We start from the raw sequence: 14,203 nt of genomic DNA on the forward strand, positions 1-14,203 counted from the left end.
TCTGTACAAATCGATGAAGAAACATTTCAGTAGGAATGAGTTTTAAAAATCAGCTAAACTACAGTACAAAAAATGAGAGAGGCATTTTCGAGTAAATAACCAGCTTAGCAAATAATCACCAAAGACGCGATCGAAGCGCGAGCTGGAATACCTGAGGGATCACTTGCAGATTAAATAGCGATATATTTTAGGCTAAATATCGCCACATTTAAACTGCAAGTGATCCCTCAGTTATTCCAGCTCGCGCTTCGCGTCTTTGGTGATTATTTGCTAAGCTGGTTATTTACTCGAAAATGCCTCTCTCGTTTTTTTGTCAGTCTCAGGGGTGCCCGTGGATTCAATTCAATGGGATATAATCTAAAGTATCTAATAAACAACTTTAGAATTTAACTTAATTGCTTTAATTTAGTGTAGGCCAACATGCAAAATAGACGTGTGAAAGTTAGGCTCTTCATGTTCGCATACGACGCAAAAAAAAAAAAAAAAAAAACATCATTCAGGAAATATTATTTTTGGCTATTGTTTTCTCTGGGTAGTCAATATGGTTTCATAACTTAGCTGTTTTGTCCTATCACAATCTCCTGTATGATAAGAATGAGTTAAGCAATCAGACAGCCTGTTTTTAAGTTCTTTCGCAAGAGTAACCTACATTAAACCGATAGATTTTTTTTTTTTTTTTTTTTTTTTTTTTTTTTTACTTTAGGTGATAGGCTACTTGTTTTTTCTCCGCCAAATATAACAGTTTTATGTTAATATGCGCATATGATATCGATAACCAATAAGAGCTACAAATGTTGTATTACCGAACTTCAACTTCCCTTTCTCTGAAACACAAAGCAAAAGATGTAACTTTGTGTAGTTTAACTATCCAGGACAAAACTTAAACTACTCGCATAGGTCACAGATGAGGAATAAATCAAAAGTGTTTTACCTTTAGCTCGTTTAATTCTGCGAAAGTCCCCAATCTGCGATCCACAAGCGGGCATCTTCAGATGAACAAAACTGAATCCCAGCGCAGGATTAAACACGTAATCCAATCCTGAATGGATTGATGCGAGATGAATCCTTCGGAGAATATCAGTCTGCTCTTCAGGTTTGGTCTATGGTGACACACACGCGCGCGCACACACACACATAGTTCCAGCGCACGAGCAGAATGAAGCGCTCAAAGTGAAGCTGCGGACCGCGTGTCTGCAACATCATCATCATCAGCCTGACGTCAACACTCAGCCCATGCAGCGACCACTGCTAACTGAATTACGGTTAATTAAAGGACAGTATCAAATACAGGCAATGAGACGAATGTATTCTACAAACATGATTCTTAATGTGACATAGGTCTATGTTTTTATTTTATACTTGTTTTTTCTCTCTCTTCCAAGTAGCTACTAAAACATGTTTACTAGACAGTCAAAAAAAAAAAAAAAAAAAAAAAAAAAAACCTGATTATTATTTTTTTTTTTTTTTTTTTTATGAAACATAATCTTGTTTAATTTACAACTTGCAACTTTTTAACAACTGTATAATTTTACAACTATTTCTCGGGCTAGGTTTATTTTTAAGGTAATTTGTGCAAAGCACCAATATCGTCCAAGAAATATTACATTGTATAAAATGAAAACATCTAAAATAGATGCGACCAGACCATCTGACATTTATGAAAACTACCCTTGTCCCGAGAACTCTTTGTTTATATCTGCTATAGTTGACTGTTATCTGAATGTCAGTGTGGGTTTATCCAACAGCTATATCAAACAAATGGTATGTGACAACACTTCTCAGACACAAAGCTTTAATGAAATTGACTGGTCTGTAAATATAATAAAGTGTATGACTGAATAAACACAAAGAAACTCTGCATTTTGGGACCTAAAGAAAATTCAGGCAGTGCTGTAACTCACTCATTATATATACAGTGTCATGGCACAAAAACAATCCCACAATGTCCTCTGCATGTGAACATCATGTTCGTCAACCTAAAGATTAGGATATGGAAACATGCGCCATCACAAAGTCATCATGTAACAAACACGCTGTGAATGAGACCCATTGCTGTGTTTCGTCTGTGGAAATCTGCTCCCCTCTGCTGTGTGATTTATTTTTGTGTGTGAAGAATCACTGGGAGGTCCATCATTACACACACAGAGCAACTGCAATGTTCGCTTAGTCACACAGTCACACAATTAAATGTTACAACCCCGAATTCAGCATCAGTCACTAGCGTCAACAAACAAAAATGTTTATATATATATATAAATGTGTGTGTGTGTGTGTGTGTGTGTGTGTGTGTGTGTGTGTATACACACACACACACACACACACACACACACATATATATATATCGTGATACTTTTTTTTCAGGATTTTTTTCAGGATTCTTTGATGAATAGAAAGTTAAAAATTTCTTTGAATTTATTTATATTAATAAAATGTATTTAGCATTTATTTAAAATAGGAATCTTTTTTGACATCTGGCTGTAATGATAGCACGACAATGGAAAGTCCAAAAGAAACACTTTATTTTTTAACCAAACGCTAGATCACAGGAGAAATCACAGAATATTCTCTCCTGTGATATAAAGAAATTCAAAGAAATGTTGAACTTTCTATTCATCAAAGAATCCTGAAAAAAATCCTGAAAAAAAAGTATCACGATTTTCATAAAAAGATCAGAATATCAGCAAATTTCAACATTGATAATAATCAGAAATGTTTCTTGAGCATCAAATCATTCATATTAGAGTGATTTCTGAAGGATCATGTGACACTGAAGACTGGAGTTATGATGCTGAAAATTCAGCTTTACCATTACAGGAATAAATTACATTTTAATATATATTAAAATAGAAAACAATTATTTTAAATTGTAATTGTATATATATTCTCTTAAATAAATGCAGCCTTGGTGAGCATTAGAGAGAGAATATGTGTGTGTGTGCGTGTGTACTTGTACAACTATCTTTGTGAGGACCAGTTTGAGTTTTAGATCATTGGAGTGAGGACAAAGAGAGTAAAGTGAGGACATTTTGGCCGGTCCTCACTTTCTGAGAGCCTTTAAAGGCCTGTTTGAGGGTCAAGACTTGGTTTTAGGGATAAGGTTATAATGAGGTTAAGGGTCGGTTTAGGGTCAGGGGTCGGGTTAGGCACTAGTTGTGATGGGTAAGGTTAGGGTAAGCGGCTAGAGATTGCATTGTGTCAATGAATGTCCTCATAAAGATAGATGTACAAGAAAGTGTGTGTGTGTGTGTGTGTGTGTGTGTGTGTGTGTGTGTGTGTGTGTGTGTGTGTGTGTGTGTGTGTGTGTGTGTGTGTGTGTGTGTGTGTGTGTGTGTGTGATGTTTGAAGTAGCACCAGTTTGTGGGTGGGACTATCTGTTTGTTTGACCAATGGCAGAATTAGGAGGGTTTAGAAAACATTTTTGTTTGTTGACCCTAGTGACAGATGCTGAATTCGACATACCATCAAATGCATCCCAGACAGCAACATAGTGTCGGCCCAGATGGATTCAACGCGTACCAGACGTGGGCCGGATCTGGGCCAACACTATGTTGCTGTCTGGGATACTACTCTAACTATTTCTGCCAGAAAGATATGGTAAAAGTAGTACACTAGTAGTATACAAGTATGCAGTTCCAAATTCAGCAATAGCCATTACACAATGCAAGCCTATATGGAAAGAGTTTTGTAAAGATTCTTGAAGATTCTCGTGAATTCTCCTTTTGTGTTCTATGGAAAAATAACAACATACAGGCTTGGAGTGACAACAGAGTGAGTAAAAAAACGGCAGAATTTTTGTCATTCACTTAAAATATGACTGAAAAACGTTTGACTAGACACATCCCTCCAACAGTTCTTCCTTTATTAACCCTGTCCCTGACTAACAGCCTCCTCATAAAGCTCCCCTGACTCCACTCAACCCATACGCTGTCCTTCTGCTTCAAGCCATTCACGTGTAGAATCCTGATCCCTTGCTTACGGTGACACCACAATAATCGTCGCTGTGTGGGAGTCATCAGGCCCACGGATGCATCTGTTAGTGAGTGCCACTGAAATGCCAAGCATAAATAAATACCGCTGTCAAGGGTTATTGACCCCATGATGAGTGACTTTCCTACTAGGGAAGTATTAATAATTACCAAGCAAGCATGTTAATTTGAGAGGACAGGCTATGTCTCAGTTGAAGTGATTCAATTCAAACAATGCATTTTCACTTGGATTCATTATGATCCAAGGGTCTGGGTTTTGGGGTATAGACTATAGATTTAAATTTTGAAGTACTCATTATTAATTTTTCATATGCCCACAGATGATGCTGAAACATATGGTGGCACTTTATAAAATCCTTCTGTTTATAAGGGAAAAGTTGCAGTATATGATTCAGAGACTTATTTTTTTCATTTCTACTATAAATCCTTCTATATACTATAATGGACGATCTACTGGAATATTTGTATTGTTTTTCTGAGTGTTCGCTGCGGTTGTCATAAGCAGTGGATTTCATTAAGCGGCAATGTTTTCTCCCCCAGACACGCACATCCATTTATCTATTGCTCATCGCATTTGTCCACTGACCCACAAAATACTGAGACAGATGTAAGTATGATGCTAACAAATAAAACACATGTTTGTGTCCTTGAATTTATGATCAAAAAGAATGCTGGCATCCAAAACTCAGTCTTTCAACATATATTATGGATGTCACTGTCAATCACTGTTACAGTTATTTGTTTGTTTGCTGACATTCCCGTTTTGATTTGGAAATTACTAAATTGCCTACTTAAAGGGATACTTCACCTCTGGAAAGATGAATGTGTATTTAAAATGGGTCAGTTATGTAGAAGAAATGTGAAATTATTTTTGAATTTGGAGCTTTCTAGACCGAGAAAAGCCAGAAAATGTATTTTTGGCTTATGTGGATGAAAGACAACAACTCCCAGAATGCACTTGCTTCGCTGCTCTACGAGGCCACTCCCAAGCCACGCCTACCGGTAAGAGCGCGCAGTTAAACAAAAAGGCTAGGCTACTAGTGAGTCTCCGTGACGAGTCTGCCCGGGATTTCGAGATCGCCCAAAATGTCCGGGATTCGGCTTTTGCGTTCTACAGTCGCCATTCATGTTTACTGTGGCGAGCAGGACGAGACTGCGGGGGGGCGGGAGAACGGCACGAGGCCGGTGGCGTGATTACTGATGAGTGGACACCTGTGAGACGCACCGGTCTCGTATCTCTCACGGAGGAGAGGGAATTTTCCTAGCAATGTTAAAACGCACATCAACCGATCACTTGTTTAGCGTTCATGTAAACACTACATTCAGATTCACCAATCGGAATGAATTCAGTTAGATTGAAACAAAAGGTGTGCATGTAAACAATGAATGGCGACTGCAGAAAGCAAAAGCCGAATCCCGAACATTTTGGACGATCTCGACGGCCGGACATGTCCGGGAAAAAGAGGATGGTAACCCCTACTACTCAGCTTTCTCCTACTACTCAGCAGCCTCCACAGAACAAGCGCCTGCTAGCTTAGCTTCCAAAAAAAGATGGCTGACACTATGTGTACATTCTGTGAGTGAGATCCCACCCTCTATGGGCGGGTTGAAAACATGCGGGACAGCCCCTACTACTGGCTGTAGTCTTTAGCCTCTGCCCAAAAAATCCTCTGATGACGCAAAATGACGATTTTTGCGTCATCGGAGGATTTTTTCCAGACAAAAAATGCATAAATCTCTCGTCTCAGGGGGATATGAGGGTGGAAAGCACGGTAATTCGAAAATACTACAGGTTTTCTACTAATACAAAGCTTAATGCTAAATCCTGAAGTATCCCTTTAAGCCTGACCTTCAGACCAATAACAAAAACAAAAGCATCACATGACTATGTATCAAAACTTGTTACATCATGTCATATTTGAGGAGCATTGGCACGTCTGATATTGCATCACAATGGAAAGTTGGCATGATGGTACACAACCTATCCTAATTAACATCCATGAGCTAAGCTTTTGCACTGCTGTGACCCCACCTCCTCTTAAAACAAAGTGACACTCATACACTGAAGGATAAAAAAAAAACACAGCAAAACTTCAAAAGACATGTTTTTCCTCCCCAGCTCTTAGATGCCCCTGTTTACTGTGAACTCTGTCCCAATGCAAAGTTCATTGCCCAACTTTGACGATAAGCTTTGGTGAGTCAAATGAGTAAACAACACAGGTCACTGTTCATTCTTTCAGTGTTTCTCCCTAGAAGAAAGACAGTTATGATCAAACTTTAAAGAGCAAGAATGATTTTTACAGTCAAACCAAATGTTAACTGTCAACATATAATTTATTTTCAAAAAATCTATAATATATGCCCTTATAAATATATTGGGGAGGAGCTAGTTACATTGTCAACATTTCAGCAAAAAGTCAAAAGTCCAATAACACAAATGTTTGTTTAACTCTAGCAATGGATTTGGTTTCACGTCCAGCATTGGGGCATATTGTCTCAAAAGTTTAGAGTGTGTTTAATGAGATGTTCAGTTATATAGTCAATTATAGTCAAGTTTTCAAAAATATATCTACTCTAAGAAACAGCAATCTGCCCTGTATAATATCATTTAACCCATTGGTGCTCATCCCGTGGCGGTGAAAAATGACTTTTTTTGTGTGTTTAATTTCTTGTTTGATAATGTTTTTTTTTGGGGGGGGGGGGGGATTTTATGGTACTAAATTATGTTTTTGTTGTATATATAAACCATTTATTCGCTTTTTGAGCATAGACCTGAAAATAACTAAACTTAAACTGTGGTAAATCTTGAATGCTTTGGAGCACAGACTTAGGTTTGATCTCTTTTCAAAGACGACACTTGGCAAATTATTGCTGAAGTGAAAAAAGTTAAAAAAAGTTAACTTAAAAAAAGATACAGAATTTTACGTTTATTGTTATGAAAAATACACAAAAAGACTTATATTTATATTATCTAAATATTTATGTTATCCTAAATATTTTCAAAAACGCGTTTTACTCTAAAACTGCAAGGACATCAAAGCCATAAATCTAAACAAGTTGTGTTCCAAATTTGAGAGTGATATCTCAAAAAATGAGCTCTCAGTAAGATTTTGTTTGGCCGCAATACCCAATTGTTTTCACTAGATGAAATTCGTCTCCCATTAATTTCCAACGCAGTCATTTTTGTGTGACAATTTTTTTTTTTTTCAGGATAATTTAACCTTTTCGAATCATGTCTCTGTTATCTGCAATATTTAGTCATCAAAAACATCAAACTGGTGCTTGGCACACTGTAAAGTAAAAATCTGTTTATTGGCTAACATGGCAGAACCTGATCTCACCAAGGGCAACACGTTCCAGAATCAACAACTTTAATGATCCTGTAACATTTCAATCAACCAATCAGATTTGAGGCACAAGTTTACAGTTTATGTCAAGTTTAGGCTTACAACCAGGGTTAGGTGCTTCAACATCAGTGTTATTCACCATCATTTCCCTCCGATTTTTTTTTTTTTTTGTTAAGATTACATTTTCTGAGGATTTTAGGAATGTTGTCTAGGATCAACTGATTTCACTGTAAAATACTGTCACAATTATGGGTTTAGCCAGTAAAATCTATAAATTACCATCATTTACAGTGAAAAATAGTAAAGGTCCATTCCCAGAAGTCCCTGTGTGACACATTACATATGATTTTATTTAAATAGTTTTCTTCTTATTTTAATTTTTTTTTTGTTTTGTTATCAGCAAAGGGTTTTGTGTTGCATTTTCTGTTAGTTAACTTTTATTGCATTTTTTTAGTGTCATGTGTGATACCATGATGTTTTGTCTATGCGTGTATGACCTTGTGCACCGTCTACATAAAAGTACTGACCATGTTTTATGGACAATTAACTCGTTCATCATGTGGTTTTCTATTGTATCACCTGTATTATTATGGTGGTTATAAGTAGATTTTAAAGGGATAGTTCACCCAAAAATGAAAATTCTGTCATCATGTCATCAATGATGACAGAATTTTCATTTTTGGGTGAACTATCCCTTTAAGGTGGATAGCAGATTTCGGTAGTTCAGATTTGGTATATTAACTGTAACATAATGAAATATACAGTTATATGTTGTAAAATATACAGGCACCAATGTGCCATCCCCTAACACCTGAATTTCTGGCCCCCACAGCAGCCAATTTTTCACAGTAAATTTAACAAGTTATTTTTAACAGGGCACTTATGCTAATCGGCCAAGCAGGCAAAATTCCCCCAACATAAATAAAAAAAAAAGAAAAGTAATACTAGCAAATGAATCTATTTCTACTCAGGAAAGCCGATTATTTTCTCTCTGGTCCAATATTTTGAATAAACGTTGACCTTTAGCCAGCGTGACCAGTAGTCGAATGGGAACTGACTATTCCCTGAGGTGTATTTTCTGGCAGGTCCAGCTGTCCAGACTCCCATGCACACCAAAGCCAGCAGTGAACTGTGAAATAAAATAAAAAAGTGACTTCTCTCAGGCCTGATAAAAAGCTACAGGAGCCATAAAACCGAACGTGACATTGACCGATTACAACTGCACTTGCAGATCAAGGCGTCAGTAAATTAATGTCTTCTGTTTTTTAAAGGATTACAGCGTTCTGCGGACTGACGGTGGGCGCTAAAGTACGAGATTCCTTATAAATGGAGCTGAGTAGTTCCAGAGTCTGAGCTAAAGGTCCAGATCTGTGCCAGTTTTCTGTGAAAATCCATCATCAGGCCTGAGCCATTAAGGATATTACGCTCAGTTCTGAAAGAAAAGCTTTTTGAATTGGATAAATGCTTCTTCCAAAGCCTTCCAGAGATCAGTGTATCAAATTGCTTTGGGCTTTTTGAGTCATTCCCCGGAATAGACTGATCAATCTACAATGTTCTTTGAAAAAGGCTCTCTCATATGGAAAGCGTGTTGCAATAGCAGCCAGGTAAATTATATAAATGTAATTTTCAGAAGCATTGGTACTGAAGACATTAACATTGCCCTTGTGTCCTTTGTTGCACAAATTACAAATTGTAGTACAAGCGCCACCTGATAAATAAAGCTTCGGTTTGCAATGCAAGTCAACTTTTCTGTTTTGCTTTCATATACCTCAATTTGCATGTCAAAACAGTGTTATCCTGCCAACTGCATACTTAGTGTCTGGGTTAAATGCATTAGAGTACTGAGGTGTGTAAGATAAGCTCATTTGAATCTGTTTAAAGGCAAGTTCGATTCAGCACAGCAACAAGTAAATTGAATTTGTCGTACATGCACTTACTCACTGATTCCTGACATTTGCAGTCCCATCCGTACATACAAGGATACATTTTCTAAACTCTACTTAACATTGTCCTCATATGGCTCCACAGCAAAGAAATCAAAAACGACCTGTGACCGTTAAGCACATCCCATTATTCCTGAGTTTTTGTTTCATTGGAAACTTCAAATCAACAGAATCTCAAAATGGTTTGGACATTGCAATTGGAAAGGCTGAATGGTCACAATGATCTTTTTAGTTTTGGCACTGCAATGGAAGTGTAAGATTGTCAAAACAGATGGTAAAATAAACAGACAAGAGATCTTTGGAGGAACGAAAAATACGTGAATTATGTTAAGTGACTAAGTGTTGAAACTCAGTGACTGTAGAGATGTATTTATAAAGCAGAATTAGAGCATATACTGAGTCCCCCTGAGAATTTCACCTCCTGCGAGGAGAAAGATAAGATAAAATGTCCTTCATCCAAACTGCAATTCAGAAATGTGCTGCCAGGGGGAGCTACTGGGCCAACAAGTTACAAAAAGTCGAACGTGTTTTGCTAACAAACTCTCTCTTCAAAACCCTTCACTTCAATGATGCTTGCCAACCTGACAGACAGAGAATTTCTGTGTCTGCCCAAGGTTTGAGTTCTTAGGACACACATTTCAGTGATTTCTTTCTGGTAGTGGGAATTACATGGGGGGAAATCATTTAAAGCACCCTTGAGGCAGTGAAATATGACTGGAAGGCATTATTGTTGCACGCATTCAAGCATTTTCTTGTATTGTTGGCTTGAGAATATCAATCAAGAGAAGTGTTGGCCAGACATCAGCTTCTTAAAAAATGGGTCCTGGCAGAATATATGATTAAGATGAATTTGTATCAAATGCCAAATAATACATTCCCTAAACAAACTTTACCAGATTGTAACAGATCATTTGCAAATGAATTTGTCTCACGGCATGTTTTTTGGAAAGAATTATCCTCCACTCTATATCCTCGCCAAAGAATGTGTCTTTCATTTAAAATGTTGGCAGATGAGCAACCCAACAACTGAGCTCGACTTACACACTACTGTATGAAAAGAAAGCCAGGACTTTTTACACAAGGCTTTTAGGTTACACAACCTAAAACAAGGCTTTTTATGTTATTAATTAAGCAGTAATTCAAGCATGTAAAGGATGCAACCTAGTGCAGAAGTCCCATGAAAACAATCGTATTTTGATTATGAAATTAACATTTGTATAAAAAAAAACAAAAAAAAACATTTTCACAGTTTTAGGAAGATTAAAAGCCTTGAACAGTGAGCACATATATGAATATTTGATAGTTTTAACCAACCAACCCAACCAAGCAATTAAATTATGTTTCTATCTATCTATCTATCTATCTATCTATCTATCTATCTATCTATCTATCTATCTATCTATCTATCTATCTATCTATCTATCTATCTATCTATCTATCTATCTATCTATCTAGAGCCTGTATATATATATATATATATATATATGTATGAAGAGTTCAGATGCAAAAGCCTCTAAGTGCCATCTGAAATTTTCTTATAGATTGATCATTTTTATCAAGCTCGTATATTTAAGTTCAGTAATTTCACTTAAATGACAATTAAATTTTCATTGCCATTTACAGTTTTTCTCGGTCGCTTTGGTGCATTTCTCACATCACTATTTACATTTGCACAACAGTTAATGCAGTTCTCAAAACAATTAGTACAAACTGCAAAACCTAGTTGATAACCTGCAAAAGCGTGTCACTTGCTCAAAATGGATAGCTCATTCCTCAAAAGCAAGTATTCATGTCAATGAAAGTGTCAGTGTCATCAAGATGAAAAGTCCTGACACCATTGTTTATGAACAAGATAGTCAAATGGCTTTGTCATGTTTTCATTATGACAGTTTACTCTGTAAATGTTTTCCAATGCAAAAAAGTCAGATCTTGGTGACACTACCTGAACATGCTCAAGACAGCACTATATACTATTTGCACAGCCATTTGAAAAATACAGTAAAGTTACACATTACTGTATTTAGTGAGGTAACTGAGTACAAGACACTGAATATGTATGTTTCACATTTTTACTGCATATGCTCTTTGCAATTCTAATTTGTTCACAGCATTGTGCAAAAGAAAAAATACACCCTTATTTACAACAAACATAAACTCCCTTTGGGTAGAGCTGTGCACAACTGTAAACAATATTGCAGTACATATTGGAACTGAACATACAACATACATAGTACTGTAATCATTCATGCACATCCAGATGTTCCTCTCTGTCTGGCCACATAATTTCATTACATCACAGCGAATATCATCTCTTGCTCAATTGCAAATTGTTCAATTTAGGAGACATTTTCAGGAAAAAAAAAAGATTTAAAAATATTTGTAAAATTAGCTTGACAGATTTTGACAACTAGTTCAACATTTTTGTATGTAATGACTCAAGCAATGAAATGAGGACTATTAGTTTTATATGGAATGACTATTCAGCATTCACATGTATAGTTAATTTTGACTGACATGACATAAGCAAATGATAATGTTATAAATCAGCAGAGAGTTGAATGAAAGCAATTGATGCATGTCCAAAAGCATTTGCAATTTGTTGGAAGGAATGAGAAACTGCTACTATGATGTGCACAAATGACTAAATGTTGTGGAGGTTGAACTAACTGTTGTGCAAATGTAAATAGTGATGTGAGAAATGCACCAAAGCGACTGAGAAAAACTGTAATTGAAATTACTGAATTTAAATATACAAGCTTGATAAAAAAAAAATTCAGATGGCACTTAGAGGCTTTTGCATCTGAACTCTTCATATATATATATATATATATATATATATATATATATATATATATATATATATATATATATATACACTCACCTAAAGGATTATTAGGAACACCTGTTCAATTTCTCATTAATGCAATTATCTAATCAACCAATCACATGGCAGTTGCTTCAATGCATTTAGGAGTGTGGTCCTGGTCAAGACAATCTCCTGAACTCCAAACTGAATGTCAGAATGGGAAAGAAAGGTGATTTAAGCAATTTTGAGCGTGACATGGTTGTTGGTGCCAGACGGGCCGGTCTGAGTATTTCACAATCTGCTCAGTTACTGGGATTTTCACGCACAACCATTTCTAGGGTTTACAAAGAATGGTGTGAAAAGGGAAAAACATCCAGTATGCGGCAGTCCTGTGGGCGAAAATGCCTTGTTGATGCTAGAGGTCAGAGGAGAATGGGCCGACTGATTCAAGCTGATAGAAGAGCAACTTTGACTGAAATAACCACTCGTTACAACCGAGGTATGCAGCAAAGCATTTGTGAAGCCACAACACGCACAACCTTGAGGCGGATGGGCTACAACAGCAGAAGACCCCACCGGGTACCACTCATCTCCACTACAAATAGGAAAAAGAGGCTACAATTTGCACAAGCTCACCAAAATTGGACAGTTGAAGACTGGAAAAATGTTGCCTGGTCTGATGAGTCTCGATTTCTGTTGAGACATTCAGATGGTAGAGTCAGAATTTGGCGTAAACAGAATGAGAACATGGATCCATCATGCCTTGTTACCACTGTGCAGGCTGGTGGTGGTGGTGTAATGGTGTGGGGGATGTTTTCTTGGCACACTTTAGGCCCCTTAGTGCCAATTGGGCATCGTTTAAATGCCACGGCCTACCTGAGCATTGTTTCTGACCATGTCCATCCCTTTATGACCACCATGTACCCATCCTCTGATGGCTACTTCCAGCAGGATAATGCACCATGTCACAAAGCTCGAATCATTTCAAATTGGTTTCTTGAACATGACAATGAGTTCACTGTACTAAAATCACCCCCACAGTCACCAGATCTCAACCCAATAGAGCATCTTTGGGATGTGGTGGAACGGGAGCTTCGTGCCCTGGATGTGCATCCCACAAATCTCCATCAACTGCAAGATGCTATCCTATCAATATGGGCCAACATTTCTAAAGAATGCTTTCAGCACCTTGTTGAATCAATGCCACGTAGAATTAAGGCAGTTCTGAAGGCGAAAGGGGGTCAAACACAGTATTAGTATGGTGTTCCTAATAATCCTTTAGGTGAGTGTATATATATATATTTTTTTTTTTCAAATGCATGTATTTTTCTTTTCTGTTTTACATTATATAGCACTTATATAATAATTTATTTATTTATTTATTCATTTATTTATTTATTTATTTATTTTCTTGTTTTGTTTGGTAACCAACAGGCTAACTAAGGTCATGTCAGAATAAGAATGTGGACGGCTGGTGCAAATGAGCGTGTATCAACATGGTTTCTAAATATGAGGGATAAACATTGAGTGTTCTGGATGGCTTGGCTAAAAGAAGGCATCAGGGCTTTTTGCTCTAATTATCATGTTTTCACATAACTGCAATTCTGATTGATTTCTCTGCCTCTCAGCTTCTGCGTTCTCTGTGAGCATCAACGCAACCTGTCGTGCAATCTAAAGGGAACAATTAGTTAAACTAAAGAGATTCACTGCATTGATATTCAAAAAGTAAACCCCCTTGTGGTCTGTATCATTAGTCAGTACAAGAAAGCATAAAGCTGTGTTTTTAGATGGATGGTTTCATTTATGATCTCTTTTGGGAGGAGGTGGTAGGGGACACAGAGAAAACGTTAATTTGTCTGCATCAAGGAGATATGAGAAAAAACATTTTAGATGGGTGTGCAAAATCAAAGTGAATGGACTATTTGATCCTTTATCTATGTGCTGTCTATTTTATTATGTAAATGATATTTTTACACTAATTAAAAAATTGGAAGAAATCCAAAACTCTCATTGAAAATACACAATGTAATGTGGATTTGTCACTGTAAATCACTGCCAGTGCAAACAGCCATATACTTTACACGGATCAATATGAGACTGATTCAATGTCATGTGCAATTG

General features: G+C 36.9%; 1 protein-coding gene across 2 annotated transcripts in view; it reads right to left on the reverse strand.

The window, feature by feature from the left end:
- The window catches only part of gcgra (glucagon receptor a), a 70,003-nt gene extending 68,808 nt beyond the window's left edge, over positions 1-1,195 (reverse strand). For both annotated transcript variants that reach the window (XM_084407190.1, XM_084407188.1), the window contains exon 1: positions 932-1,195. The gene's annotated coding sequence lies outside the window, so the exon portion shown is untranslated. The remainder of the gene's footprint in view (positions 1-931) is intronic.
- Positions 1,196-14,203: the final 13,008 nt, after the last annotated feature.

The sequence above is a fragment of the Rutilus rutilus genome (assembly GCF_951802725.1).
Source record: "Rutilus rutilus genome assembly, chromosome: 1".
Classification (NCBI taxonomy): domain Eukaryota; kingdom Metazoa; phylum Chordata; class Actinopteri; order Cypriniformes; family Leuciscidae; genus Rutilus; species Rutilus rutilus.